Raw genomic sequence first — 27,476 nt, 5'->3', positions numbered from 1 at the left:
TTGAAAACTGAATATGGGTTGTGTTTGTTTTTTTCAGCAGGATAATGATCCAAAATATTCAACTCAGCCATGAGAGAGAAAATATAGTTGGAAAGGACCCAGGACTCTGATGAGGAGAGAGTATTCAGAGAGGAAAAGGTACGTTTCTCTGTACGGTCCGGCTTCGTAAAATGTTTTATGGGAAAACTAAGTGCAATCTTGTTGGCAGAAGTGGGTTGTATAGGGATGCCAGAAGGTGAGTCACAGCTGATTTAGTTAAATTAACTCAAATCAAGGTTTCAGATTTCAAACTTAGGATGTTTTTCCAGACACTGTTTAGAAACCTTCTTACCGTACAGACAAAACTTCATGCACTTTATGTTGATTTATCCCATCACCATCAACTCCTCCCTCTGGGTATTGGTTAATTATAGCACTTTGTAAAAATACTTCAGTCTGAGCCCTTTAATGCTTTCACTGCACCAAGAGAAGCTCACTCCTTGACTTCAGAAAGGCAAACAAAGAAAATTACTAATATCTTCACTGCTATATTCCTGCTGTGCAACACTCGGGAGTGAATTAACCGTAATAGTCCACCAGAGCTCCTTCATGTAAAAAGGCCTCCCCACAGTGTCCAATGAAAATCAATTTACCCACAGCTTGATGAATTCTCAAAGGTCTCTGCAGAGAGCTGGACGGAGCACATTTATCTCCCACTGAGGCGCAATATGAAAGCCAATAACTTATTCCCCCCTGCATGAATTAGTAAACATTGTATTCTATAGAGGGGACTCTGACTGCTGTGTTGTGAAGCTGCAACATTTGATGGTTGCAGATGGGGTTCTGGATTTAACCTGTGGTCCTGCAGAAAACAAGTCATGGAAGAAAAAAGATTATTTTTAGATGACTGAATCCTAGGTTAATTAAAAAAAATCCATCTTGACTAGTGAGGAAAGGTATTTTACCAAATGCACAAAAAAAATCTGTGAATAAATCACATCATACCTAAAGCATGGGTCATTCATTCATATCGATAGAGGGCAACTAAATCCATCATCCTGGACATGAAAGAACCAAACTGTGCATTTTCATCATGTTTTCCAGACTTTGAAGAATGTTTTGAATTTGAGTTTTTACCTGGAAGTGATTTGTTCCTCCTTATCTGCACACACTTTTGCAACATAAAGTTAATGAATAAAAAGTTGGAATATTGGAAATCCTTTCAAAAATATTTTCCGCATTAAACATCCAGCAATGAGATGTCAGATGTGATTTTTGTGGGACAAAGTTTACACAACGTTTCTATGAAGCTACAGGCTGTCTTCAAAAAGATATGTGGAACTGCAATGGGGGCCAATCCGGGGGCCACAGCAATCCAAAACCTTTTGTATCTGTTCCCCTGGTGATGCTTCTTATTGTATTTCATTATAATAAATGGCCTGAAGGCAGACCAGCTCCAAATCACAGTGTCTCCAACCGTATGTCCTGTTGGATGGAAATGTTGGGACCTTTATATGAGAACTAGGTCATCAAATATGAGGGAATTCAATGTTAAAGTAACTTGAATCAATTGTGTGTAAAGATCCACATTTGCCAACTTTTTATTCCAGTTTATACAAAACATTACTTTTACTTGTTGGTCTCATTGAAAATTAAATAATCTTCCAATTTCCCTCACTAAAATGATTTCAAAAACATTTATTTTCTGTAAATAAATAATAAAATATCTTATTTGCTTCAATGTGTTGAAATTAGAAAAATTTACAAAAATATGACTGATTAATTACTGTTGCTAATCTTTCCAAGCACAGGCTTTTTCTTTTACTTGTAATCAAATTTTAAAAAAGAAAACTTAAATACCTCACAGATTATTTAATAGTTGTTGCTTCAACTATTAAATAACAGTTTTTTTTAGACAATCACTCAATGTTCTGTTTCTAATTGATTCATTTTTCAAATGAGGATTTTTATAATAAGAGAGGCACTTCTGAGTTTCAAACTTTTAGTTTCACATTGCCTGACGGGTCTTTATTTAAATGAGACAAGAATATTTAAACGTTTTTAATTTCAAAGTGTAATTACTAACTGAAAAATGTTGAACAAAGTCTACTCACTAATAAGGTTGTCTTGTTTCTGTTTCGAGTTATTTTTCTTTTTAATAAACATAGCCTAGTCCAGAGGTTCCCAAACTGTGGGGCGCGCCCCCTAGGGGGGGGTGCCGTGCCATTGCAGGGGGGGCGCGGGAAGCCGTCTGGATGAAAAAAAGAAACAAAACATGAACGCTGTATGCGCTGGGTTTTTACCTTAGCATGGCCAACTCTCTGTTATTCCTCTGTCAATTTGATACAGTAGGGGTTTCCACACTTCCCATATCTGTGTCCTCTGTCACTTTTATCAGCAGTTAAAACTGTTTAATCCGTTGTTAACATGTAGTAACGTGTTTTTCCGAGCCGCCTTTAAACGCAACATGGGCGCTACGACGCTCGCGCTGGGTTCACACCTGTGAAGGAGACCTGCTGCTGCTGGGCGGAGCTATGCAGGTGTGTTAGAATCACGGCAGCAAACCAGCAAAACGCAAATAACTTTTCACAGTTTTCCCTCCAAACTAACAGACTGTTGAGTAAAGCTGTTGGATGCAGGTAATGTTAGCTAAAAGATTACTAGCTAATATCAATACAGCACCTTAAGCTTAACAAGTAGCCTGTAGGCTACTGGTGTTGTTGTCTATGTCCTTCCAGAAAAATGCAAAACAACTGAAACACTGAGTTTTTATAAATCAAGACAAAAAAACGCACCTGTTTATCAATCAATCAAATTTCACAGCACATTTCAGCAACAAAGCAGTTTAAGGTGCTTTACATCATAAAAACACAAAAATACAAAGTCATAAAAATACTACAGAGTCAGTCAACAATTGAGAAAACCAATAACACATATTACATGTCAAAAGCATCATAAACTGCATTGCTGCTGAAATGTGCTACACAAATAAACTTTACTGATTGATTGAAATTTCTGACAGGACTAGATGCATGAAATATATTTTCTCTGAACTTTTAGCAGCAGTTTAAAAACCTTTTCAGAGTCTGTTGGATGATGTGGCACGAGCTAATGTTGGAAAATCGCTCCTCCAAGGTGAGACGTAAAGGAGAGTATCATTTACATGTCAGGAGTAAATCCAGACTGCGGAGGGAGAGCGACTCTCCTCTCTGCAACCCGACAGACCCTCTGGGTGAGTGTCGTCTGGACCTCAACCCTGTAATGCATATTTATATTGTCAGAACATCAGAATGGGCAGAGTCCCGTAATGACCACACTCATTAATGACACCATCAGTGTTGCAGATTCTTCATCAGCATTAGTGCTTGGCCTTAGGCAGTCAGCTTCCTGTTTTCATCCAAATATTTTGTTATTCTCCGCACACTTTCCATCCCAGCAACAAGGCTCAGGCGGCCAGGTTTGGCATTATGGCCACGTACTGCAGCTGAAAGGAGAGAGCATAAACATCAGCTCCATATGATTGATGAGCAGAATCAAGCAGCTGTTGCTATGTCACCATATCATAGCAGCACATCAGTGGGAGGGGAGAGCATGCAGGCTGACCAATGACTAAGAGGGAAAACTGCAAGACAAATAAAATTGCAAATGCTCTTGTGAAAAAACAGTCCCAGGACATCAGTTCTGCAGAGGACGCGAGGACAATACCCTCGTAAAATACACAGTAAAGGGAACGGCAATGAGAGAGAAAGGAAGCAGCTGGAGGAGGATTTGGGAGGTAACTGTTTTGGCTGCTTAGAGTTCACACTAATTAGAAAGGCTGGAAATGAATAAAGCAAGTTAGGGAGCTGGCATAAGTTCAGATGATCAGTCCACACACACAGCTCTGCTCCAAGACACTTGGAAGATACAGGAATGATACGAATTAAAACATTTAATTTTCCTTTGGGAGGAATTAAGTATTTTGGAACTGAATTGAATTTGAATCTCCGTGTGAATCTAGAAGGCTGCACAGAACTGGAGAGGCATTCAAACGTTTGGCTGTTTAACTAAAACATTAAAACACCAGAAGTCGACCTGGCAAAAATGACGATAAACCATAATTTTTTTTTGGTCAATTTCTGCTGTCGTACTTTTACTCCATTGTTTTATATCCACAAATGTGGCATTGGGCATAATATCAGGATGAATGGCTTTTTTAAAGGTAAGGAAAACATAGTTTTGCCTCTAACACAGTTCAACAAAGACATGATTTTGGAGATTCAAAAAACTTGGGGGAAAATGTTCTTTAGACTGACAAGAACTTTTTGGGTACAATCATCGTATTACATCTGGTGTAAAACATACACAGTATTTCTGAAGATAACTACAATCAAACATACTGGGGTTATTGTGGTGATCTGTGCTTCAAGATAATATTTGAAGAAACTACAACTTGTGTTTTTAATAGAAAATCCTGCAGGAGATTTTTATCATTTTGTGATCTTAAGATTAAGACAACTTTGTTTATGCAGGAGAAAAATAATCAACACAGCAGCAATTTCCCTGCATGGCAAAATAAAATGTGGAGGTTTTGGACTTAAACATTTTCAGTTGTTCAAAGCTGCATCTCATCAGTGAATCTTGTTTTGTGTGACTTATAACTACATACATGTGCATGGAGAGTCAACATTGGTACTGTAGAAGCAAAAATATGCCCATGCAAAACAAATAAAATGTAAACTTTCCCTATTTGTCGCTCGCTGCCTCCAGGCAGATGTTGGTAGAGGAAAGTAAAAGAGTGGTTGTCTACAAACAAACGCCTGAATGACTTTGTGCTGTGATGGTGTGTGCGCTTTGTTCACATGCTTAGAAACTTAATAGCAGTGGAGCTAATGGCCATATTGATTGCATTTCAATTGCGGAGCCAGAAGCCTTACAAATTAGACATTATTAGCAGATCTATTTATCATCCAGGAGGCGTACACTGTCAGGTTGGAGATGTCTGAACAACACATCACATTGGCTTAATTCAATAAAAATCAATTGCAGATGCGGTGGAGGTCTGTTCATGAACACACAAGAGATTTGGTTTTATGAATTCCCATCTGGAGCTTCTAGAGCTATAATTAAGTTGAGGTCAAATAACAGCCCTTATAGAGTTTTTCACCGCGAAAATGAAAGTGCCTGAAATAAGATTCTCCTCAGTAACAATAGTAGACACAAAGACAAAGCCTACCTTACAGTTTAGACTTTGCTTTGAAATTTCAGACAAAGGAACAACATCATTAAACAGGGAGCTGGACCATTCCCAGAGCAGCGTGGGAAGACGTCTTAAGATTTATGATTTTAATTATTATTTCGGTTACTTTTTAATTTTTTTTGTACAACTAGTGATACAGTATTTATTTGCAGTATTAGACAGGTAATGAGAGAGAGAAAAGGGAGAAGACATGCAGCATAGGAATCAAACTCTGGAAGGCTGAATCAAGAACCTAATATTTGAGGCATTCGCTCTAAGGGTGCCCTGTTCAGTCCGCTTTATTAAAACTTTAGTCGAAGGTTTGGTTCATTTGCAGAGGTGTGAATACATAATCAAATTACAATTCCCGGACCAAAACAAAAAACTCTAGTCCGCCTACAACTAGGTCTCGGTTTGGTTGAAGTAAACTCTGGTGCGGTTCAAATGCATATGTCAATGCCAAGCGGACCCGAGAGCAGGAAGTGGACTGTAATGCAGAGCATTCTGGGTAAATACATCCAAAACAAACGCAAGAGTCTAGCGCTAGTGGGAGAAATTACTTGTGGTCTTTTATCAAAGACAAAAGAGAAATCCTACAGCCACTAAAATCTGACGTTCCTCCATTTTTGTTTACATTTTGTGTCTTTTTCAGAGGTTTTTGTGTAATTTCCCTCAGTGGTTCTTAATGCAGCGCCACCACAGGTGAGGAGGGGAACAAGCTTTTCAAACGCAGTGCAGTGTGAAAATTAACTGCAGCAGCTGAAACTGGAACAAATTTGGCAATTTTGGTCCCCAGTTGAACCGAGTCTACTGAACTATCAGGTGTGAAAACATCCTAACTCTACAGTAGATGCTGCCCATGTGATATCTATTTTCATTTAATTGAGAAGGTTGTTCAAATGTGTGCTGGCTAGTTTTTCTGAGGAGCAGGACAAAAGCAGATGTCATGCACTGAACTCTTCTGCATGGTCCCCTAATATCTTATAAGACAAGCTGTCATTTGCTTAAGGTCATTTCAGAAAACAGCTCGACTCTGTTTGAACAGCATTTTTAAGACAAGCTTTGAATCATCACTGTGCCCTTCGAGTACAGTTGTCTCAGTTAGCCATATCTCTGCTGCTCACAGGGTTTTCAAAAAATAATCAGTTCAATTTTAGGAGATGTTAGAGGTTTCATACATGAATATAGCTTTAGTAGTTTACTAACGAGAAATTCATTTTTTACACATTTTAAGATTGAAGACTGTTTGTTTTTTTAATCTGTCAACAAGAGACTAACCTTCCTCCTTTATTTCCAGAGATCTGTGACACATGCATGACTCCTAACTGGGCATGTGAGACTCACGTCACACACTGACTCACTCAGTCATGACGAGAACCATATCATGATACTGCTGCAGTATATGCAGATATGTCTTATACAACCTGCTGAATCATCCACTTCAATTCTGTTCCGATTCTCTAGTTATGACAAAGTGTGCCCTGTGGATTAAAATAACTTCTCTTTTCATCTTCCACTTTTTTAAAATCATGTCATTGTTAATATTTTTTAAAAATTGTTTGAAATTGGTGTGTTGCAGTGGAAAAATGTTGAGTTCATGCCTTTGGTGTCTTTGGATGTAAGCAGTCTTCTGCATTGTGTGAACTTGAGATGAATGAGCAGGAGGTCAAAATCAGACACATTCTCTCCTTTATCCTGCCCATCTCTGGCAGCTACATGCATTTCTTGGAAACACATATTGACCCCCTTTGCACACTGTAGCTTTGATCAATGTTGTGATTACAAGCTAAGGACATGAAGGCAGACGATGAGGCAAGCACATATGGGATGGATCAGTCACTGTGTTAGCTGCAGAGGGGAAGCACTCAGCAATGACACCCATGGAGGAGCACCAGCTCCCCCTGGGCAGAAAGTCTGATATATGCATTGATCTTTTAATAAACAATTTAGGGGAAAATAGGATGAGATCTAATGAAATTAAGACTTCTTTTTAATAAAACAAACACAATTACTTGTTTAAATGACAACAAATGAAAGTCATACGTAGAAAATGTTTTTCTACATTATTAGATTTTCCACTGATTTCCTAAAGACATCTGAAACACCTGCATTAAATTTAATGTGTAAAAAAGTGACAGGCGTTATCTCATCTATGGCAAAGCCCATAATTACTAACTTGTACAGAGAGAATTCAAATGTTTTGGTATTTTATTCACTAGTCATGTCAGATTGAAGAAATTAAAAGGGAAGTTAGTCACTGCTCCATCTATGTTCCATCTATGCTTATTTATGGTCATAAGATGTAGATCTTAATATAAATTAAAATTTCTGCAGATGCAATTATAAAATGTTCACCCTCTGACTCAAAAATAAGGTGAAGGGTTCATAAGGGTAAGTCCAAGTTGTCAGTTTGAGAATGTAGTCAGTCAAGGGAAGGCAGATGTTAAATGTCTGGAAAAATATTTTTTCTGCTCAACAGAAGTCTTTACCAATCAGGTTAGGGTTTGCACTGTGACTGAATCATTGCAACACATTGACTCTGCTTCTTCAGTTGTTCTTTTTGCAGAATTGCTGCTGTATTTATTATCGTTATGCTACTGCTGATGACCCAGTTTAGTCCAAGCCTTAATGGTGGGTTGGGGGACGTCCTTACATTTCACTCTGAGCTTTTTAGCTTGTAAAAGCTTAACAAGCTAAAAAAAATCCCCTCATCAACATGATTGCCAGCTGGTATGAGAAGTTCCAAAAATGGTGCTGCATATTATCACCAAACATCTTCTCTGCAGACCAGTCTGTAAAATAAAACATTATTCCAGAAGTCTTGTGGGTTATCCAGATGCAGCGTGGAAACTGTTGGTACTGCAAAGCCTTTTCCTTCAGTTCTTCACTACAACTTGTACTTATTTAGTCTTTTTCTGTTTGTCCTGCCACAATGTTGGTACTGTTGCATTTTGGGCCATTTCAATGACCACTGCATACTCAGAAATTGATTCTCTAAGGTCACTGCATAAGTCTTTACACTCTGGCATTGAGTTAAATCACAGCTGTTTGCTCCAGAGCAGCAGGCACTTACATTCATAGAAGTGGTTACCCTTGCTGAAGATAAATCAAACACATTTCAGGAGCACCCAGCAGCTATTTTTACTGAAATCCTACGAAAGGGTGTTTTCTTTTTTCATTACAATGCCATGTGCAAGTCAACATGGCTCATCAAATATACACTTTTTTTTAACAATTGTCATTTTTGAGGGTTGACTTTCTGTCCTGACTTTGAGGCTAAAATAAATATCTGCAATGATAAGCAGGTATATAGATATTGGGTGGATGAAATTTGACCTTTCATCCTGTTTTTTCCTCTTCTTGTTTTCTAAATGCCTGATTTGAATAGTGGTCATTAAAAAATGCTGTGGGTTTTTTTCCAACATGGGGTAACTTTGTCACTGTGTGATGAAAGCTATTACGCTGCAGCAAACCGTACACTCCCCTGGGTTGTGGACAGGTTTTAAATCACATGCAAAGACTCACAGTTATCTAATTGGACCTTTGAGGATGCAAGTGGTTTGTGTAAGCATAAGCATTTAGAAAATCACCTGAATGTAAGATAAATATAAACTATTGCATTTGCTGACAGAGCAACTGTTTTAAAAGTTTAGAAATACTCAAGTGTTAATGCACTTTTTTCTGCTCTTACATTAATCATCAACAATGTCAAATTGTTACTTATACTGTGTGTGAATCGCTAAATGACACCACAGAGAGGATAATTAGCAGCCTCTGGGTCACACAGGTACAGCTGCTACAATCCTCATTCCTAAATGTCTCCTCCTTGTAGGACAATAAATATCCATCCGTCCATTTTCTTTACACCCTTGTTCCTTAGTGGGGTCGGGAGGTGCCGGTGTCTATCTCACACCTAGGGGCAATTTGGAGAGGCCAATTAACCTGACTCATGTTTTTGGACTGTGGGAGGAAACCGGAGTACCCGGAGAAAACCCATGCATGCACAGGGAGAACATGCAAACTCCATGCAGAAAGACTGGGGCTGGGAATCAAACCCAGAACCTTCTTGCTGCAAGGCAACAGCTCTACCAACCGCGCCACTGTGCAGCCCGGACAATACAGATATTAAATGTATTTTAGTTTAAAGCTGCAGTATGTAATGTTACAAAAAACAGCATTTCCCACGTTTATTAAAACTCACCATGTTATGACAGAATGGTATGAGTCAGATAATCTGTGAAAAAACTCCTCCTCCTCCTCCCAGTGCTGCTATTGAGATCTGCAGAAATGCACAGCTCCCGGTCAAAAACAACCAATCAGAGCCAAGAAGATTTTACCGCTGTCAATCAACCTCCTGTATGCTTCTCAATGTGCTAATGTGGTTACAGAAAACACCATCATCGGCCAATATGCTAACTAGCCTTAGCATTTGTGGAAGGCTATGTTGTACCGAACCAGCTATAAGTTAGCAAAGAGCAAATGGGAGAGGATAAGCATGAGAGTGATTGACAGGGCTAAGGCAGATTCTTCACAGATTCTCTGTCTTATACTGTCTTAAACCAGCCTTGAGAAAAACAGTTTGAGAAAGAGTGCTCTAAAGTTTAGAGGGATGTTGTCATGTCATTCCATGACTAGAGGAATGTTGCTGTTGTTAAATGTTAAATGTGCATGCCTGAGTTTTCTTTTACCTCTTTCATAATGGATGAAGATCCTGCTCTGCAAAATAAAAATATGTTATAATGTGTCTGTGGATTATGATTGTTTTGAACATGCACGCTTTTTCTGCAGCAGCATTATTGGGGTTAATTATCAAAGTGACAGCTTATCATGTTAGTGGGTCAAAGGTGGTGACAGCAGTTTCAAGAGTATCGGAGTGGTGTGAACTGGTTGACCTTGAACTTTAGGCCTGAACTACAAGAATACCCCCGGTAGTATCGTCATGGCAACACAGTGTGGCCTTCTATCGTGTAGAAAGTTATGTTACGTCACGGTGTCATCAGCAAATGTTGGCATGAATGTTACTAAACCTGCGCAGGAGAACATATCAATGGATGCAAGAAATAATAAGCAGAATATGTTTTGTGACTTGTACTTGACTAACAACCCGTTATAATGTTTTAACTCAGAACTACTGAAATTTAGCGTAGCAGAGCACATTTTAAAGATCTCTTTGAATAAAATCTTTCTAAAGGTCAACGGCAGGTTCTTACTGTGGAAGTCTTTGTGTTGCTCTGCAGCCATCCAGCTCGGCGCAGTGATGTGAGTGGACACGAGGCTGTGATTAATGGTGGTAGTAATGGTTTAGTCAGTGCACCATATGAGCCTGGCTAACAGCTTGACTCAGTGCAGTGATTGATGTCGACAGTGGTGTCACCTCAGCGACCTCTGACATAATGTTCCTACCTCTCTCTACTATTCTCTTTCTTCGACAAATACACATTTTGTGGCTTAAATTACTGCTGAGTCTTCTTTATTTCTTACTTCCTTTCATTTCTTTCAGAGTGAAAACAGTACGTTAAGGAGAAAGTCTGTGACATTTAGCTGAAATGTGTTTAATAAGCAGAATACAAAAGTGATGAACAGACAAAGAAATAAAGTTTAGTAGTACTTTATTACAACTCCTCTTTATAATGACGTTTCTTTGTAAACAAAATCTAGAAAATTCAGCAGAAAATGTTTAATTAAACTCAAGTTGTTGAAAGTTTATTTTTTAAATTTCTTTTTTAAAAGGACAGTGATGTTCATGTTCAGGCGAGTGCAAAAGGACTCATGCATTAAGAAGAAATAAGATGAGACAGTACTATAATTACACTATAATCATAATCATGTTACATATCAATTAAATTCTGATGCAGGTTCTTATTTGTTATTTGATCTCCACCATTTATTTTTGAACATCTCTGTCTTGATCAGTTAATCTGCAGTTTGTTGCTCTGCATAAAGTTTATAGATGTTCTTTTTCCTTTCTGTGAACTCAAATTCTTCCTTTCTGCCTCCAATAGCTTTCTTTCTTCCACACCTTCACGGTAGATTTGCACATTGACTAACATGTATTGCCTGGGTTTTCATTTCTTTTTTTCCCACAGACACAGTCCTCTCTTTGATTGGATTCACTGATTGCTTTTAGCTCAGACACTCTTATTTTATTTTCTTTCAGTTTGTTGTTTGTGAGCCGACTTGCTGCCTTCAGCTTCTCCCTGTGGACTTCTCCCATCCTTGTCTGCAACCTGATTTATTTGTTGTTGTTTTTACCCTTCAAGGACACACGTCTTCTCTTGTCTTTGTAGTTTTTGATTTGCATTTGGATTCATGCCTTTTATTTATTTGGCATGTTGTTAGCGCTGTGCTGAATAAATAAGAATGTGAATCTCTGTTGTGGCTCCTGCTGTTTGTTCGTAGGAGCGCTGTGGTGCGGCTTCACTGACTCCACTTCTATTGTCCGATTACTTTCAAGAGCAATATTTTATAAAGCATGTGATTGGTTTATGCAGTCGCCTGAATTGACCTGTGAAATGGAAACCACTTGACCAAGGTGTTGTTTAAATGTTTAAGTTGCAGAATAAAATTGCCAGCTCATGTACAGATCAGCTGAAATACAGATCCTGGCATCAGGGTTACATTTATAGTCATACAAATGTAGGAGTGAAAATTTGGCTCAAACATGTCACATATTGCCAGTTCTTGCTGACATGGAAACATTGCATCTCTTTAATTACACAATGGTCTTGACAGCGCAGGAGTCTTTGTATGTTGCATGAGCAAAATGGTTAAAATACAAACCATGTGAGATTGTGCACAGTGCATGCTGCTGCACCCAAGCCTTCAGTTCAGATTGGACTAAATACATCGCCAGCCACATTATTAGCATGTAGGGTAAAAATGGGTAGAATGCCTTGAAAGACAGACTCTTCTGTCCTATGAATACAATGTGTCAAAAAGGCTAATTTCTTTTACTTATACTTGACTTTCAGCATGACAAAGACCAATATTTATTTTTCTTGCCATTATAAACAGTGACGAGAATAGAAAAGGAAGTTGTATATTTAGTGCACCAGCCTTCAAAACATCCCTCAGATGTTATCCTACCAATGATCATTCCCAATCATTGGTTTGGGAATGATGTCAGGAGAAAACCTTTTTTGTCCTACAGTTATAAACATTGTATGGTGAATTGTGATTTTTTTTAATTTTTTATTATTATTATTATTCATTCATTCATTCATTCATTTAACCACTCGCGGCATTCTTGCTGGCTGTTTTGGAGGCGCCACTTCTGCTTTTCAAAGTTGTACAGTTGTATAATTGTTCATCTGTTTGCAGCCATGCGAGTGTAAAGGTTGAGTTGTCGGCCAGCAGCAACTTATTTGGATTTAAAGTGACAGCTCTTTCTGAAAGGAGCTCAAAATAGGCAGAATGAGCAGACTAAAATCTCATCGTCTAAGAATAATTTTGAGCAAAAAAAAATAAATACATAAAATAAAATAATGAACATGTTTTGTATAGGCCATAGATTTATCTGAAACTGTTCAATAATAATAGGTCACCTTTAAAGATAGAAGAACACACCGAACTAAAAACATGCAAGATGACTTTTTCCAGGTTTCTTTTGCATAAATTTAAGAGACATGCTGCTGATCTGTCTGAAAAGGAAAATTTTGACGGAGGTTAAGAAGATTGGGAAGGGATCTTTGGTACAGATGGAAGGGGGGACGGGGTGCCGTACGGCTGAATGCTCTGCAGCCCATTATGGATCAGCTGGCAGATGGAGGGGAGTACAGATAAGAAGAAGAGAAGTGGATGGTTCAGAGTGGAGTGAATGGTTGGGGTATTTTCAAGAAGTTTTGGAAAAACAACATTACTGAAAGCTATTTTTGAGGAAGAGAATTTAAACTTTAATGGGATACTGGGTTTGATGGGAGCAATGTGTTGGGTACGAGGAGCTTAGGGGACAGTACAGGCAGCAGAAATCTAAACCAATGAAAGATTGATAAGTTTGTGGGATAAATCAAAGAGAAAGATCAGCAATGATCAATAATGCTCATTAAAACTCTACATGCATAATTTAGGATCAGCTAGATGCTTTATAGAGATTTTTACATGAATCTGTTACCTGCTTGAAACTGATCCTGACCTTGCCAATCCATAAATAATGCAATTAGAAACTGACCATCACTGAATGATAAGATTTTTTTTAAAGTTAACCCGAGAAAAAAAACTGTTCTAAAAAAAAACTCTAATCATTTTCTGCGTTTTTTTTTTTTTTTTTGTATCTGCTGTGAAACATACATCATGTTTGTTGACATGAGGTTTTCACCATGGAAACAAGCAGTGAGTCGAACATTTCTGCTCAACAAAAGAAAGACAGGTCATGATGATTGCATCCTCGTGATTTTTTTATTCCCCCCATGGCTCGTCGGTTTCAGCCCATTTCAGTCAGCGAGAAGATGGGAGATAATATCTGCTGGGCTCCAGATGTGATTGACAGCTGTGGGTAACTGCTCCACAGTGAGTGGGCCTCCAGCTGGACACATTCTATTATTCAGACCTTCATACATTTTTAATTATTTCTGAAAACATTGCTTTTGTTCAAAATAAAAAATAAGTATTTTAGAATTTTGATCTGGTCCTATCAGAAAAGAAAATATCGACTCCTGCAATCCACAAATGTTTTAGTTTTAGTATTCATTTTCTCTTGGTTTAACTCCTTTCCCCTGTTAGTTTTTCCCCCTTTACTTTTGTAGTCAATAATTTTTAAAGAACACATAAACTATTGCCTTTCCCTGAAAAAAAATAAGTTTATTGTGGTTTGTTTTATTTTTAAATGCCCTTTGGTATCAGCAGAATAAACACAGAACTAGATCAAAGTCTATTCATGTTATATTTGCCCAATCAAAGTCCAGACCTACACCAAACCGAGAACCTGTGGCAAAACTTGAAAATTGATATTCACAGGCGCTCTCAGCCCAGTCTGTCTGCACCTTGGGTGTTTTGCAAAGAAAAGGCAAACAAAATTGAGTTTCTATGAGCATAAAGCTGAGAAACGTACCCATAAAGAGTTTTGCAAATGGGAGTAATTCTAAAAATTATTGACTCGATGGACTGAGTGCAAAGAAATCCAATTGCTTTTTATTTTTTTCAATAAAAAATATGAAAACTATGTATCTTCTTCTATTTAAGAGTGATGTACGCTTTTCACATCAAATCCCAATAAAATACCCAGACGTTTGTGGTTAGCGTCCTAAAAATGTGAAAGTTCAATCATAGTTATACTTCAGCAAAGCACTATAGTTTACTTTTTTTCTTGGATTGCAGAAGGAAGATCAGCTTTGTTTATTTAAAATCGAGGATTTAAGGAACAGAAGACATGCAAATCAAAAATGACAAGCCTGTTCTGTTCTGCACACAGGTTTAAGTCACACCCAGAATGCACTGATTGAACTGTGGATGTTTTTAACCATCATTACAGCCAAACGTGTGAGAAACACCATTCAGGGCGGCTGGATGTGTTTTTGTAGTGCATGCACTGCTACACCACTTAATGTCAAAACACTAGTTAGTAAACTGCTTCTCCAGATGTTTCATATCATGGTCTTCTCTCAGTTGGAATAAGATGCTCATGATAAATGATTCATGTTCAAGCAGTTCTGCCTCGGAAAGCGTGTTTTACATTTTAGAGTGTGAATATTACATGTAAGTTTATCAAAACATTAGTGTCTCTATTTGTCTGGTCTGGATTACACATCTTACGCCAGTTTCTGTCTAAAAACCAGTGATGCATCTGCAGGTAGGTGTTCATTAGATCTGAAGGTAGAAGCCTCAAGTTTATATGACAGATTTGGTTGTTTCTGCGGGAGACGGATTCACAAACTTTAGCTCTTGTCTCAAAAATATGAAACACACAGCATGCTGTTCAACGCTACTCTTTTCTTCTGGTCTGCTGGTGTGCCAGATTGAATGATGGCTAAAAAAGAAAGTTTTAAAAGTTTGAGATGTCTCAATGTGAGAACTACAGCTTTACACACGTCCACCTGAAACACCATAAAACATTTAAGGACATAACATTGTTACAAAGCTGCAGGAGCCTTAGAAATAAGTTTAAAACGATGTTTGGGTTTAACAAAATCTTAATTACTGTACCCGTCTAAAGATCACATTGGTTCAAACCTTTTTACTTTATGCTTACACTTTTTTTTTCCTGTACAGTAAAACACATTGGATTGTCTGTAAATGGTGCTATACAGATAAACTTGCCTTTCCACATTTCCAAGATGGGATAAAACCAAACTGCAAAGCATATAACATTCTGCAGTACCATATAGTGACATACACTTAGAAGATCATTATGCATTAAGGATCAAGCCAACTCTACACTGATGAGCTTCACAAATTTCTGATCTCTAAGGTTTGAAAAGGTTGATAAGATTAAAAAGTACAAGATTAGGAACAGCGTGGAAACATTTTTGCAGTACTGTTTTCCTAGCAACTAGTTTACCTGCACAACAAAATATATTAATCCTAGAAACAGAAGTAAATAATTACATGTATTGGCAAATAAGGAAAGAAATATCTAAGAAGAAGAGAAAAATATTGTGTCAAAAAATAATAAGGAAGGAAAGATTAGCTAAATAAATGTGTATAAATGGGACTAAGAAACTAAATATAGACATAAAATGCTGAATTTGATTAATATTTAACCATTTTACTTGCAAATTAAAATGATTCAATGGAGAAATGTTAGATCGTATAGAGTAAATGCCAACACCATGAAAATGGAGCTGCAAAAAAAAAGGAAGAGAAACAATTATGCATGAAAAGTTAAACTCCTGTGGCCTTTTTTCAAATTGGATTCAGTTGATTTCAGTTAGAACTAATTATTCTTTAAGCTTTTAATGCCAAATAATGTTTTAAAACCTTTGGGAGAGAAACTGAAATAATTCAGACTGTTTTTTGTTCCACTGATGTTAAATATTCTGGAAACCATCGGGTCGAAGTACGAGCCGCACAAAGACGCCTCAGTGAGTCCAACCTCAGTGACAGCTTTGTATTAATGCTACAGTAACACATAGGTTTCATTAAATCTACCTGCATTCATTTCACACTCTGCTTTCACTTAGATAGCCTAAATACTCATTAAATGCAGCCATCTGTATCCAGAGTCTCCATGCTTTTTTAAAATATTAATTCTTGTTCTCTACACCACATGTTTGCCCTTGAGTCCAGCATTTTTTACAGACCATGAATAAAAATGGACGCCCAGGTTGGATACTGAGGCAGCACACACAGGATCAGAGGCCATCAATTTCACATAATTTAATAGGCATTGGTTAAAGCTTAAAGTTTAAGTTTCAGAAAGTTAGACGGAGGACTTTTTAAGACCAATCCATCCCTTGTGTAAACCCTCTTGTCCTTGTAGAGTCTCCAGTCCATCGTAGAGACAGACAAGAAAAATGACCATGAACGTACACGCTCACACCAAAGGCCAATTAGAGTATTCAATTAGCCAGAGGGAAAAAAACAACAACATGCATGCAGAGCATCAGTAAGGACTTTCTTACTGACCTTCTTGGTCCGTGCCACTGCACCACCACTCATCCCTCTTTTCAGACCTCTGTAAGATTTTGAATTTAAAAAATTAGAAGAATAAATAAATAAACTAATTTTATTGATTACTGACTAATGTTAAACCAATTTAAAGAATATGGGAACATATTATGCAAAATTCATATCTGAGACGTTTCTGTACTTCCATTTGAGTCTCAGCAGTCCAAATGCTTGTAAAAAATGTTGACTCACAATCAATGGGTGCTGTGCTGTTACTTAGCAACCAACCCCAGCTAAGCTCAGCCCGTTACCTAGCAACTGAGTTCCAACTTGTTTGGTCATCTGGTTTCAGCTGCTGGAAAAAAAAAACAAGTGATTAGTTGTTGACTTAGCATTCAGAAACTACTTGCTGCATTCTTGTTGGTTGCGCAGGAGGCTCTTTTTCTGCTTTTCAAAGATGTACAATCGTGTATAATTGCTATTTGTGTGCGAGAGGGGTGCGTGGCCAACAGCAGCTTATTTGGATTTAAAGTAATAAGAAATCCTAATGACACCGGTGCTGTTCTCAGAAATGTAAAAAAGAATGGAAGGAGGAATAGATGAACATGCACATTTCAAATGCAACTAAATGTAATTTAATGTTTAATATGAAAAACCAGACATATATACGACTCTCAAGGTCTAAAATGGAGACCATTAAGCTTATGACTTTTGAGACCTTGCATAAACCTTGTAAAACTACTGAAAGTGCTGAGAGGGCAGAGATGGTCCATACCTGTTTCCGTCAGAGAATGCACGACACCAGGACAAAAGGCAGCGAGTAGAAGTACAAAGGGAAGCTGTCCTCTTTATTTATCTACAGAAATAACAGAGACGAAGACACAATGGGAAAGATCAATCTAAAAACAAGCATGTACAGGTGGAACTGTATGTTACCAGGATGTTTGCTGCTATGGGACCAGATGCTCCAAGTGAGCAAAACAGGAGATGTGTTGAAACTTAATTAAATTGTGGACAATGGGTTTTTTCAAACTGCTCCAGTTTGAAAAACTGAGACAGTTTCATCTAAACTGATGAAACAGTTTTCCAAACTGTTCAGCTACTGCCCATCTAGAACATCAAAATTAGAAATATTCTGATGTTTTCTCTTTTCCTTTATGAAAAGTAGTTGTTTCTGTGAGTATTTTATCAACATTAATAAATCACAGTATTTCCCTTTAGAAATTAAAGATAGTGAAAGATTCATCTCATCTTGCTAATTCTAGTTTTTGTCCCATACCAAGCAACAGATTAGACAGCAGTTCAAATTACCCAATTTATAAATAGTTCATTTCTTCAGGAAGTAGAAGCACTTAATTTTTATAAACCCTCATAATTTTTTGTTACCTCTGTAATGTAACCTAGTTCTGCAGTTTTGTACAAAATTGTTAAACTGATATCACACTGAATTACGTTACTATCTGAATTTAGGTGTAATATTAGATCAGACATGTTAGCATTAGCCTGGGACCTTAAACTCCTCCATATAAGAATATCTTGAGCAAGCGCAAGACATGTGTTCATTGAATACTGTAGTTATGTCAAGTACCAAGTCAGAAATCAGTTTTAGATAAAATAATTGATTAAAAATTAAGCTTACGTTAGCCAAAATAAAGCATGTTTCCAGTACATTAATATAGCATTAGCTTGAACCTAAATGTTTTGAAATTTCAAGGTTTTATAAGTGTTAAATTCTTCAATTATTCCTACATTCAGTATCTATTAGTATAACCCTTATGTGAAAATTCCTGACTCTCTAAACCAGGGGTGGGCAATCCAGGTCCTCGAAGGCTGGTGTCCTCTTAGATGTCTCCTGGTCCAACACGCTGCAGTCAAATAACTGAATCACCACCTCAGTGCAGTCAGGTTCTCCAGAGTCCTGCTAATGACCTCATTATTTGACTCAGGTGTGTTGAAGTAGAGAAACATCTAAAGGCTGCAGGCTCCGGCCTTCGTGGCCTGGAGTTGCCCACCCCTGCCTAAACTGAGATCACTCTGACTGCTGTAGGCAGAATACTGACTACTCATAACAGCCAGATACTTAAAAATTTGATTGAGTCCCTTACGAATTGTTGACATTGGCACAGAAATTAGGATTCCTTCAGCCATTTAACATTGCTGAGCGAATAAGATAGGAAAGTCTTCAGAATATCTCAGCACCTGGCAAAGTAACTGCTGTGTCATTGGTATTGATCAAGCAGCCTGACTCCCCTCCCCCTTCCTAAAGCTGTAATGAATTGCAGGCAAGAGTGAGGGGAGAAATATGACCTAATACCTCTCTAAATGTTCTCTGAGGTGTTTGAGAATCAATTCGGAAAGGATCTGTGCTCTTTCAAATGATTCCAGTCTTTGTTAATTTCTCTTCTGAAATCTTTTTAATTTCATCCCTGCGTACAGAAAGCAGCTGCCTGCCGAGAAGTCTTCATAGAGAGCAGAAATCTGCGCTCACATTCGTTGCACTTCCCTGCAGCAGCAGCCTGAATCCAGAGCCTCATGAACAGAAAGGAGCTTTCTGCCCATTTCAGGCCCAGGCGCTGCCTTCCTTTCTGCCCAACTCTCATGGGCCGATGATAGATTGCTCTCTCTCTCTGCCTTTGTGCTGGGAAATTGCTTTGTTTTGTTAACAGTCTGCCTCTGTTCCAACCCCAACAGAAGAGATACGGTGCTTCCCTTCTACACTTATCTAAGGAATATATTTAAAATGGACTTAAAACGAATTACATTTCAATGCACAGAGGGGGGGAAATACCGGAATGAGTTCAAAGTAGAAAGGCAAAGCAGCAGAGAAGGTGAACTTCTGTTTACAGGATATAAACACATGCATTATAAATGTCTGTAAATAAGTGATACCTGTGTGAGATTCTCTTATGTGTCCTGCTGTGAGGAATACTGACTTTAGTTTTATGATTGCATCATTCTTGGGGAAAAAACAGATTTCCAATTTAATGTAGATGGCAAGTTTGAATAACTTAAATGATTATAAAATTTTGTGACTTTTCAAAAATATTTCTATTTTTATTCTTTTGGTTAAGTTAAATTGACAGGAATTTAATCATTTCTACTTTAGAGACTAATATCATGATGCTGTTTCTCAGCTTTTTCTCTCCCTCCCTTCCATTAAAGGATTCCTGTACTTATTATATTTGTTGACTGTTCCCTTGGTATTTGAACCTATTAATTATTAATCAATAACCTATATTTTTCTTTGTTTTCAAACACACAAATTGGTAAGAATACTATTAAAATTGGAGGTGATTAAGCACTGAGCAGAGGTGGTTTTGTAGACCGCTGATCAATGAGCAAATGAAGCAAAAGCTGCAGTCAGACACTCTCATTCATGTTGCTCAGACACAGGGAAACAAACCCTGTCAAAATGAAAGCTTTAGTTAAGTTAAGCAAAAATGGTAGTTGGTTTTAAGCAAAAAAGAATGTTTTCAACTGGCAGAGAAACAGAAATAGATTAAAAAGAGCCTTTATTGTCCAACAAAGGGGAAAGTCAGGTGTAACAGCAGCAACGGATATAAAGGTTCACACAAAAAGTTCTTCAATTTTCACTACTTATGAGGGATACTCAAATAAAAACAATCAAAACTGCATTAAATATGCATGTTTAATGTTGAGTCGTGTCTTAATGAAGACTACAGTTTACGTCAATTCTGAAATCATATATTTTGTTTAGCTTAAATGCATCTTGTACCTCATTGCTTTAGCACAAGTCAGTTGTTTATGATATCATTATTCTGTCAACCAAACAACTACAGGAATAAATGAAATTGATGTGAACTGAGTGAAGGCTTTTACTTTGGTTTCATAGTGAAATGTGGGATAAGCATGAAACTAAAATCAATACATACCGCTTGCTGTCAGTTTGACAAACTGCTGTGATTCTGTTGGATTGATCTGGTTGCACCCTGATGGAGGCTCTATTACCCGACCGGGAAGCACATGAGCACATGCATCCTGTGATGTATCCATGAAACTGCAGACATGAGATGAAGCCCTCTTTAAACACGCCTGATTTAGGTTGATAGTGAACTAAAATCTCTTTGCAAAACTTGGTGCTAAGCTGTTCTACACTAATAAACACAGAGAAAATCAATGTTACTTTCTGCTACTGTGAAGCTGATCCTACACTGCTGACTTTACAGGTTTTGAAAGCCTGCAGTCATAGGAGAAACCAATTTTAAAATGTCACAGGTGATTCACTAACATATAGGTGCAGTCTGGGGTGTATGAGGGCTTCATTTCCTGCTTTAGCTTCACAGGAACACAGTGTTGGTTGTTGAGGCAATGCTGAAGGAAACAATAGCTCATAAGAAAACAGGTTCCACTCTGAAGTGAGGGAGAATTTAATTTCTTCCCATCTGTCACTTCATTTCTTACGCTCTGGTTTACAGTCATTTCATCTTTATTTTCTCTGTACCTTGCATCATTTTCATCTAGTTGTCCCTCATCCTCCTGCTGCACACGCACAATAATCGCCTCCTTGTCTGCACGTCACACGGCAAGAAGCACTCCCCACAGACTCATTCGTAAAAGACATGAGTTACTGTAGATGCTGAACCGGAGAGGGGAGCGGGAGAACGGAGAGAGGGGAAGAAATGAGGGACAGAGTAGAGGAGCTCAGGGACATCAGCCAAGTGTGACAGTATAGTCGTATTTCTTTCTCCAGCCGTCCGCTGTAGACTCTGAGCTGAATACTGAGCGTGCTCACTGCAGAGCCTGAGGACAAACCAAGTCTTCAGACCGAGAGGAGCTGCACAGGAGGCCGGAGGAGCTGCTCTGCCGCAGAGCAGCAAGTACGGATCTGTCTGGACCAGAATCCGTAGATCATGCCAAAACTGCCAAATATTAGCCGCTGTTAGCTGTCCGTTATGTTTGGCTGTAAAGTATCAACCTTCCAACATTGTGGGTTTGTCTTCTTATGTTCAGGTTGCCAATAAAACGAGCTCTGGACATCATTGGTAATGGAATTGAATACGAGTATTTTTAATTGCATCGATTCAGATTCATACCTTTATTCTATTGGATGCTAACATTATGGAAAAAAAAACAGTTCCCAACAAAATGGCAAGAAAAATACATTATAAGGTAGTTTTAGTGACATTTTTTAATGAAAATTCACTGAAATGATTGAAAGAGAAAACTGAAAATTGCACATATATATATAACTATTGAGAAAGGTCCAAGCTCCATTTGTTGGAGAACTTCACTACTAATTTGAGAGATTTGCACCCCAATCCTGACACCACAGACCCACCAGAATATTCTCCATTAAAAATCAGATAAACCAATAATCCATTCCAAATATTATTTTCTTTTAAATGTTTTTGTTTTTTTTATTCCGTGCTTTTCTTTTGCCTGGGATCAGTGATACCAGTGACCAATGGCATTGTAACAAACGACATTACTTTTTTTCAGTAACAAGTAAAAATTTTTAAATGTTACATGTTTCTGTTCCTGACAATAAAATGTGGTGCTGATGTAAACCAATGGGAAGGAGATTTGGACGATAGTGAGTGGACATCAACAACGCAGATAGAGACAAGAAAGCCCTGCTGTGGACAGAATGGGACAGAGAAAGCCCAGATCCTCTAAGGTAGTGTTTTTAGCTCAAAGTACAGATGTCATTTCTTTGTCTCAGTAAAACCCACAATGTGACTTAAACTGGTGAGGCACTGACTTACGACTATATAGACACCATGTATGTTATTGGACGTACGGAAATTTTGCGCAGGCATACAACTCTGGGGGGCAAAAAGACTAATCTTTTACATGTCATCCACAGCCGCGTTAACTCAGTGAAACTTAGAAATGTAGGTATTAATTTCGTGCTATGATCCACAGCAAAGCCGAGCTACACGCAGACTCGTTGCCATAGCAACTGACAATACCGCTTCATGTTATAGGATTTGACACAAAAATACTAGATTAGCTACTGCTTCTACTTTACTGAATTACTTAGACATGCAAACTGTAGCCCACAAAACGCACATTTCATTCAAAAACTAAACAAAAACATCTTATTGTTGTCTTACCTTTACTTATCAATGAAATCCATGCACCGCTAATTCTGCACAAAAATATCCGTTCATCCAAAGCCAAGTCTATCCTCGGCATGTCTTTTCTACTCCGTTTAAGAATCATCAAACTGTCTCGAAGCAAAACTTTCAGCTCCGGTTTTGGTCTTCCTTTAGCTATAGTCTCCTGCTTCAATTGAAATGTAGTCTTTCATGTTGATGTCGGAAGAGAGGAGAAAACAAATATATCGCTGTACTTTACTTATTTACTGTATGGCTAGCTCCATGGCTAGCTCACTGTGTCTTACTCTGCAGTTGTGGAGTCACAATATCTGGGATCATGAGCGCCCCCAGCGATGAGGCAAGAGAACTTCCTGCCTCACCTGGAGTCTGTTTTCTGCCGTTTCTGATCGCTCCTCCAGGAGCATAATCTCACATGCTCTCATAGAATGGCAGCCAGTGCAGTTAGCGAGAGGTTGCGCAATCCCAGGTGAGGCTCAGCTCGCTGCTGCCTCACCGGCTTCGCTTCCGAGCATTTGAATGGGAAAATACAAAAATCCAGCAATTTTGAAGAAAAAAATCATCAGAATTGGTTAAGATAAGTAAAAAATAGGTACTTTATAGTACAAACCACAGAGTGAAAATAGCAATATAAATGATATTATTTTTCCATGAGGACAGGTGAGGCTCTGCCTCACCTGCCTCCCCTGACCGCACGTCACTGGTTAAATGCTAGACTTGTCTTTTCCGCTGTGCTCACAGACCTTCAACTACTGGTTTGACAGACTGTCAGATGCCTTGTCAGTCCATCATTCTGCCCTCTGGTGGCAGTTCTAGATGCACCAGGTCCTTACAGGTCAAATCATTTATATCTGGATTGCTGGACTGTATGAGGACCAAATTATTATTCCTTCTTGATGGTTACTTGGTGCTATTCTTGGTGCTAACTGTGGTAAGTGAGCTGTAATAGTAGTTAGATAAAGTTTTATGTCTGTAGCTTATATTTAGCCTACCTTTTCCTTACATAAACCTTGCAGCTGTCTACAGATTTTGGAGATCGCAGCATATTACTCATCAGCAGTCATCCATTCTGTTTTCTGTTGACTGTGTAAATGTGATCAGAACTGCTAAAGTTCACTGGATTATCTGCTTCTTTCTTTAAAATCTCTAAGGAGTGGATCAAAACCTGATGCCAGCTTTCTTACAAAAGTAGGATGGTTTTTAACATGAAAACAATTTCATCCTAATTATATCTGGGCTAATTACGAACCCGGGTTCTCTGTTCATCCGTTGAAATCTTAATCTCTAAAAACAGAAAAATGTTAACCTGTGTAATTTTCTCCCCTCAGATCTCTGGTCCGTGAAAACGTCCATGCTGTCTTATAATGAGGAAGGATCTACAGCCTTTTGGCTGCTAATTGCAGGTCTGATGCCCCTCCTACAATTTATGATGTGTAACATTTTGCATAATTAATTGGAGGGCTCTCGCTGTAATTGAATAGCTGCAGGGCTATGACAGCAGCTCCAACACACACTGCTAAAATGCTAATTGATCTCGGAGAAGGTAAACCTGAGATTTATGAGACATGAACAGTGAATCACACACACATGTCCTCCATTTCTGCTTAGGATGGACTCTCAGTCAGGTTGGTGTCCAACTTACTTCTGTCACAGCATTGCCATAGCTTAGAAATTTATATCAAAGACTAATTTGTCCTCACGCTGTCGCTGCTCAACATGTTGATGTTGGCATGCAGCAAACTTCGAGGGAATACAAAGCAAGCAGGATAATAACCTTTTAATTGCAAAATGTTTATTAAGTATCAAAATCTACAATAAATCAACCCATAGGATGATTTTTTTAAACTTTTCCATTCAGTAATCTTGTTTAAATAAAAAAATAAAAATAATGAGATTTCAGTATATTTCTCAGGATTTTAATTTATTAGGAATCAGAACTAAAGTAATATTTCAATTAAAAATAAATCTACAATGGTTAATCACCTACTAACTCAAGAATTAATCTGATTACAAACTAAACCTACATCTTTTTTTTAAAATCAAGGATTAATTAAGACACATGCAATAGACAAATACAAACATCAGCAATTCTGCCCTAAAAATACGAACCAAAAGAAAAAGTTTCATCACTAGAGAATGAAACTAAAATTTTGGCTTGTGGGCATGAATAACAAATCTGGAACAAACTTCCAGAAAACTGCTAAACAGTTAAAACGCTGAGTTCCTTTAAATCTAGACTAAACGCCTCCTGTTTAGAGTTTCTTCTGAGACATTATTAATTAAACACATTAATCAACATTTTGATGTGCAACGATGGAGCTTGACAAAATGAAATGCTTCAATTGTTGACTGTAATTTTGTCTTTTTCTGATTAAAGCACTTTGACCTGAATTTTTGCTGAAATGTGCTATACAAATAAACTTGGTTTATTGATTGATAACAAACTTAAACTTTCAAACAGAATAACTGCACACACCTGAAGTAAAACAAAACTTATTCAAAAGTAGCTTTTCAGCAAGATATGAGATGGTTTTAAGTAAATATTTCTTGAATATTAATTAAAAAGTGCTAGTGGAAGATTCTTCACTTTTAACATGGGCAAAATGTTTTACTTCTATACATTTTTAACTTGCTTTGAGAGGTCTTTTTTGCTGCGCACACTTGACAAACATTCTCTAAGGAGGTAAAACAGTCTGCTTAGACATGTCTGCGGACACATAGAGATTTTCTTGCCTGATTCGTCAGTCAGAATGGGTTTTCCTTTAAAATCCAGTTGTCAAAGAGTGCATTAGCCTGACTAACACAAAGAGTGTCTCCTGCTCTCTGTTGTGAAGCTATTTGTTGGGTAAGAATGGATAGAAATGGTGAAAGGGCAAATCTAATGAAGGAGACTTTGATATGACAGTTTGGACCAGGGGGACGCCCTCCTTAACGCATCAAGGGGGATTGGTCACAAACACAGTCGGGCAATAAGTGCAGAGGCAAACACTCTGCACTTGATTCTCACTGATTAATGACATGAGAATCAATTAGCTCTCCAGCTCTCGCTTTGTCCTGTTTGGTTACCGGGACTCAGACGATCAAACACTCAAGCAGTGACTTTGAAATGAAAACATGACACCTCAGGAAAAAAACAAAGCTGGCAGGAGTGGTGTGTCAAAATACAACCCATGTCTCTGCCAGTTGCGTGAGCTGCGTTGTCATCTGTTGTTATGCTCAGTGTTTCCACAGTTAACTCATTATAAATGGGCTGCGGTCCATGAGTGTGCAGGGAGCAGATGGCAAACTCTCAGCAGATCATGAGTCTACATCCTGAACGTCTTAGCTCCATGAGCAGGGAGGAGGAGAAGGAAGCAAAGGGCCCCTTGCTGCCTGCTTCAAGGGACTCCAAACGTGATGTCACTCCAAATCCCGTCAGCAAGGCACGGCTAAATCTGCTGCTCGCAGGCCACAGTCACACAGATTTAACAGGATGGGCCTATAAATAGGACAGCAAGAAATGCAGCCTGTGGTGCTGTGGATGGGGACCGGGTGGCAGACGAGTCTCTCTCGATGAGGGTGGTCGTTGGGGGAGGAGAGAGGATTCCCCTTGTGACTCCATGCCAAAATGCTCGTCCCCAATGTCACGCGCTCACAGTGACACATCCGGGTGGAAGAGCCGCGAGGCACGGCAGCACAGACACACGAACGCACCACCGGTTGGCTGAGAATTTGCAGGTTGGGAAAGCCGCAAATCAGAAAACAGGATTATATTTGTTCTGTCCTCATCATCATCATGATGTTTGGCTTTAAGGTGTTCAGGTAAAGGCACCTCAGGTCAGCAAAACCTTATGAACTCAGCACGTGTTTTTGGTTTTATGGAACACGTGCTTAAAAAGGCAGGACACATTTATTTTCATATATATATCCTAAATTAAGTTTTTTTTCCAGTTTCCTGGCATGTATTTTAATTTTAGACATAATAAATAAAATGTTTTTCCAAAATGAGCTATTTATGTTGTTTCATGGGTTAGGTCAGCATAATCAGTCAGGGCTTTTTTAACCAATAATAGTCTTATACTCAGGCCATGTGTACTAAGTTACAGCTACTGCTTGATGTAAAACAAATATTTAATGAGGGTTTTTTGAGTACAGGGAAGATTTCTATATCAATCAAAAGACATTTTATCTATATTTCAGTCCAGGATATTTCTGGTTTAACCTTTAAATGTTCCTCTTTTGTTTAATCAGTGTGGCTTTTCCAGCCTTCGCGGTCGTCATCATGGTGTAATGATTGGTTCGTTAAGGAGAGGAATCGATGAGCGTTCAGCCTGGGGACTAAATGCCAGGCTGCTTCTGGATTCTTCTCTGAAGCAGGTGAAAAAGGTGAGGTTACCAGTTTTTATTCAAGCAATATTTGAGGATACTATAAGTAAAATTTTAAATTAATTTATGTACTAATAAATACGTATAATGATGCTGAAGAAACATGTGTTTCAGTTGAAAGGCTTTACTTGATCTAAACTATCTAAACTATTGTGTTGTAGTTCTGTATGTAGGATTGTTGTCCAGTTGAAAGGTGAACTTCAACCCCAGCCTCATATCAAGTTTTCTTCCAGGACTTCCCTGTCATTGACAGTTTCTTCAGTCTTCTAAAAAAAGATTTATTTATTTATTCC

The 27,476-nt window shown here is 38.2% G+C and overlaps 1 long non-coding RNA gene across 1 annotated transcript; it reads left to right on the top strand.

Moving 5' to 3' along the window:
- Nucleotides 1-27,476, top strand: LOC107836578 (uncharacterized). The gene is made up of 3 exons (XR_001662491.1): nucleotides 1-138; nucleotides 27,049-27,183; nucleotides 27,345-27,476. It is a non-coding gene; the product is annotated as an uncharacterized LOC107836578 (long non-coding RNA).

The sequence above is a fragment of the Poecilia formosa genome, unplaced genomic scaffold, assembly GCF_000485575.1.
Source record: "Poecilia formosa unplaced genomic scaffold, Poecilia_formosa-5.1.2 Scaffold68, whole genome shotgun sequence".
Lineage (NCBI taxonomy): Eukaryota > Metazoa > Chordata > Actinopteri > Cyprinodontiformes > Poeciliidae > Poecilia > Poecilia formosa.
Note: the sequence above shows the minus strand (reverse complement) of the source record. Positions and strands in the feature narration are given on the sequence as shown.